A 5,000-nucleotide genomic window follows, 5' to 3' on the forward strand; every position below is an offset into this window, starting at 1 on the left:
TGTGTGTGTGTGTGTGTGTGTGTGTGTGTGTGTGTGTGTGTGTGTGTGTGTGTGTGTGTGTGTGTGTGTGTGTATTAGCACCTGCAAATTCCTTCACTGATGACCCTAGTTGGTAATGAATTACCGGTATATATACTGTATGAAGCCTACATCTGAAATGTACAATGATTCTCCTGAGATAACAGTGTAATCCCAGAATTTGTGTAAAACACAATGTTATAAATTTTTGCATATTATTCCCATTTTTAAAATGACTGGCAATCATATATGGATGGTGTTGTGTCAAGAAATCACACTGACTTGCATGCTGCTGGTCTGTCTAGCTGACAGTGCAGATCTGAAGCCAACTGTGCAATTAAGTCACCGTAGTCATTCATCTGTACCTGTGCAAGTGCTAGTGCAAGTGCTAGGCTACACCAAAGTCATTAGATGTGAATTTGGATGGACACAAGTCTTGACCTAGCAAAAGGAGCACTATGCAGGAAAGTTCACTCTTGCTTACACGCACATGTACACACACACACACACACACACACACACACACAGACACACACATAGACACACAGATACACACACACACACACACAAAGACACCAATGTGGCGGCTCACATAGTATTCAATATTCATTAGCAAGCTGTCATATAACAGAGTGCTTCCGATGATTATCCAGAACTGTTAACAGCTGACAGAGCAGTGCAGCCCCAGTGTCCTTATGCCCTGGGCGGATTCACACAAATATGTAATGTTTTAATGGTGAAGTCTGGCCTGCAGGTATTATGTATCTTGTGCAGCACAGCATGTACCTTATGCTGTGCCATGCTGTATGTGCTGTATGTTTCATATGCTATGAAGTCCAGCGGAGTAAAATAATGCTCATCGGCAGGGTTCATTTGTCATTTGTCATTCAGGGATCAGGAGTCTGAAAGGCCTCACCTCTGTCTTTTGCCTTACCCCAAAAATGCCCAGGGTGGCACGAGCGCACCAAGGGGCAACAAGGATGCCACATGGCACAGGGATCTGATAGTTGCCCCCGTTTGCCAAACATGAAAGGCGGGAAGATACACTCCAAAGATACACTGAAGGAGTGGGAGGAGGACACAGGGTAGGAATGTGACGAGGCGGGGAGATATGCTCTCAGAATCGTTATCATCAGCGCCTGAGGACGCCAGGCCGTCATGGAATGATCCCGTTTGGTGGTCCAACAGCACAAAGACAGGGCATGCAGGCCATACAGGGCGTGGGCTTACCTGGTTATTCTTTTTTGGAGGTGGAGGGCATTTTGTGGTGGCATGGCATTTGCAAATCTATCACACTACAGTACCTCTTCACTCTGAATTTTTGAACGCATAAAAAAGTATCTTAAATATTATAATCTCAAACAAATTCTGATGCTAGTTTGCCTGCTGTTTCTGTGAAGGAGTAGTTTTCTCTTTCCAGATACACATTGGAAGAAGCATTTATTAAGTCCTATTAATAACATGTGTCTTGTGAGAGTAACATAGGAAGGCAAACCATAGCCACCCACAGTAGTCCTTTCAACTTCTTTCATACGAACATAGAAACAGCCGTGGGAAACAAAATCACACTCTCTCTGTGACCGTAGATATATGGCTTTTTTGCTCAATAGTAACATTGGTCACATTTACAGATGTGGTGGTTCAAACATTAAAGTGACTGAGGCTGCATTTTTTGGGCCATTCAGGGCAACTGGAGAAATGGAGACATCGCAGTGGGATGGCAAAGAGTTTTTGGGGGATCATCTATGTTTAGCTGTGGAAGCGCAATGTCTACCAGGCCACAGTTTGTGGACAGTTGCGGTCAGCTGGTGCCTTTACAATCTGTGGGCTCCAGTGATTGTTGGTCATCGGCGGTTTATGTAAAAATAGAGAATAATGATGGCTTTGGTGCTCATTGTGCCTCCTCATGGTATTAAAGATCTTAGCCGCACTTGGGACAACATTCAGTGGCGCTTGGTGAACTAGGGCTGCCTAGAATAGCCGTCTGCGCATACCAACACAGCAGCATTGTCAGCCTCATCTTCCTCATCTGTCTGAGGAACTTGTCTCTGAACTGGTGTCAAAAGCAAGCTACAGGTGTTCAAATAAGTTTTCCATGTTTAGAGACGACAAAACAGCCAATGTGAATACGTCCTATGAAACGGTGTCACAAGCAAGCTACAGGTGTTCAAATAAGTTTTCCATGTTTAGAGACGACAAAACAGCCAGTGTGAATACGTCCTATGAAACGGCACATTTACCTATTGCTCTCTTCTGCTCCATTTCTCTCTCAGTCCGTGATCCCTTCTTTCATGACCTCCTTAATGCCTAATATGACATTTTCTGTCCTACTTTGTCCCCAGGACAGTCCTCATTAACTCCAACGGAATCTTCCACCAACACCTCTGGCTCTTCTAATCCTACGTCAGTGTCTGTCTCCACGTCCCTCTTCGGGGATTAATGACTGACAGGAGGCCATCATCTTCACGGCCTGGAGCAGTTTTAAATGCCGCTGACCTTTCACCCCACCGCAGTTAATGATTGGATTTCAGCCATTAAGACAACCGGTGCTGCCATTATTAACTTCAAGCGCATCATCAAGGTGAGAGGGGGGAAATGGGAACAAAGCACACACACACACACACACACACACACACACACACACACACACACACACACATATACACACACACACACACACACACACACACAAACACACACACACACACACACTCTCTCTCCCTCTCTCTCTCTTACACACACACACACACACACACACACACACACACACACACACACACACACACACACACGCATGCTGTCATGGTAGGAGTCAGACCATAGATATTATTGCTTACCGATTAAAAATACAGGTTTTCATGGTTTTCATGTGAATTGGTGCATGCTGTGTAGACCCAGCACTGCATGTGTGTGTTTGTGTGTGTGTGTGTGTGTGTGTATGTGTGTATGTGTTTATGTGTGTTTGTGTCCGAGTGTGTTCATGTGTGTGTGTGTTCATGTGTGTGTGTGTGTGTGTGTATGTGTGTATGTGTGTTTGTGTCCGAGTGTGTTCATGTGTGTGTGTGTTCATGTGTGTGTGTGTGTGTGTGTGTGTGTGTGTGTGTGTGTGTGTGTGTGTGTGTGTGTGTGTATTTAACCGAAACCTGTGTGGGCAGCTGTATTAGCTCACCTGTGCAGCACAATACTCCTGCGTCCCCTCAGTCAAGGTCAATTAACCGCTACTGAGCGCGTGCAGAGCGGGAGACCAACCCCCCCCTCCACACACACACACACACACTCCACCCCAACCCCCCAATCAAACTCTCTCCCTCCCCTCTCCACCTCCTCAACCTCAACCTCCTGCCTTGTGTCTGCCACTGGCCGATGGCCTGGGTGATAGCATTGAGCCTCTGTCTCCCCCATGGCCTCAGCATGCAGCAGTCTGTCTGTAGATGGCCGTGCTGATAGCATTCATAGCCGCGCCAGCCTGCTTTCATCTCCAGCACATCTGTCGGCCCGGTGCCAGCCACTGGGCAAGAGCGGGCATGCACCGGGCACAGCCACCCACGCTGCCCACAACCAACAGTGGCACAGGTTGCGTTCCAAAGACCTGGTTGTATTCAATAATGACCATGTAATAACTACTGTCCATACATATTGAAATGAATGTATTAATATATCTTTGCTTGCTAAACGATATTGTTAATTCACCACTGTAGTTTATGTGTGCAAAAAGTCCATATTCCCATGTCCATTAGGTGTTTATTAATAGTTTATCTCATGAGTGATTCTTTAACTCTTGGACAACAGTGTATGTCTGCTCTGATAGTTCCTGTACAACCAAATAATCGGGCTTTGGCTTTAGCAATTACGCTCGCTTCCTGTGCAGGTTAAGGCGAGTGAGGCAGTGAACATGTGTTAATAATGAATCGGCCTTAACACCTGCGACTTGTTGGAGTGGAAAAAAACCCTCTGACCCTCTCCCACTGTGGGAGCCTTCTCAACAGAAGTCATTTATCTGTCAATCAATCATTAATCTGTTAAATAATCACCCTTCTCTGGCACGGCATGGCATGGCAGGACAGGCCGATCCCAGATCTCAGATCAGTTGAAGTCACCCTCATTATGCTTCTGTTCCACATACTGAATGCAAAGAAATTAGTTGACATAGAAGAAATGCGGAGAAAATGAGAAAATGCATCCGATTGTTTACCAATTATAGTCTATCTTATATTCTTACATTCTATGTCTGACGTGGCCCTTGACTGAGATCTCCTGTCCAGTCGACGATGAGGTCCAGCCATGGCTGATGTTAGTGTTCTTTAGTGGAGCGTTTGCCCTTCTGTATCTATCACTCTCATCCCAGACTGGGTCTCCTCACCCTCTCACCCCACCCTGTCCTTCCCTCCCTCCTCAAATGGGTAATTATGCACTAATGGCTCATGTTTGAAGCCGATCTTGTGCATAAACAGGCGAAGGAAGTTTTTAAAGAGCTGTAATCACTCGCTCACTCCCTCCCTTCGCTCTCCTCTTCAGCCTCTCTTTTCTCGTTCTCTCACTTTCTCTACCTCTTTCTCTTGCCTCTTCATCCTTACTTCTCTACCTCTATCTCTTTCTGTGTTGTTTTATTCTTTCTTTTTCCCACCCTTGTGTCTTTCTTCCTCTTCTCTTACCTTCCTCTATTTCCACCTACTTTCTCTCTCTCTCTCTCTGTCTTTCGTTCCCCCCCCTCTCTCTCCCTCTCTCTCACTCCCTCTCTCGGTAGACTCAGCCCAATCAGGCCGCGGCCTCCCAGACAACTGCAAACAATTAGGCAAATTAGTGGCTCCAGCATCACCATCAAGAGGCCTGCTTGTTTATAATTTAATCGAAGCGAATGTCAAAACAGTCAGGGCTTGAGAGAAACAAGATGCGTACACGAGATGAAATTCAAACTGCCAGCCAGCCCCGAAATATTAAGAGTGTTTGTTTAATAGCGTGCGACCGAGGGAGTAGACAAAGAG

Source organism: Alosa sapidissima, chromosome 2, assembly GCF_018492685.1.
Source record: "Alosa sapidissima isolate fAloSap1 chromosome 2, fAloSap1.pri, whole genome shotgun sequence".
NCBI classification, from domain to species: domain Eukaryota; kingdom Metazoa; phylum Chordata; class Actinopteri; order Clupeiformes; family Clupeidae; genus Alosa; species Alosa sapidissima.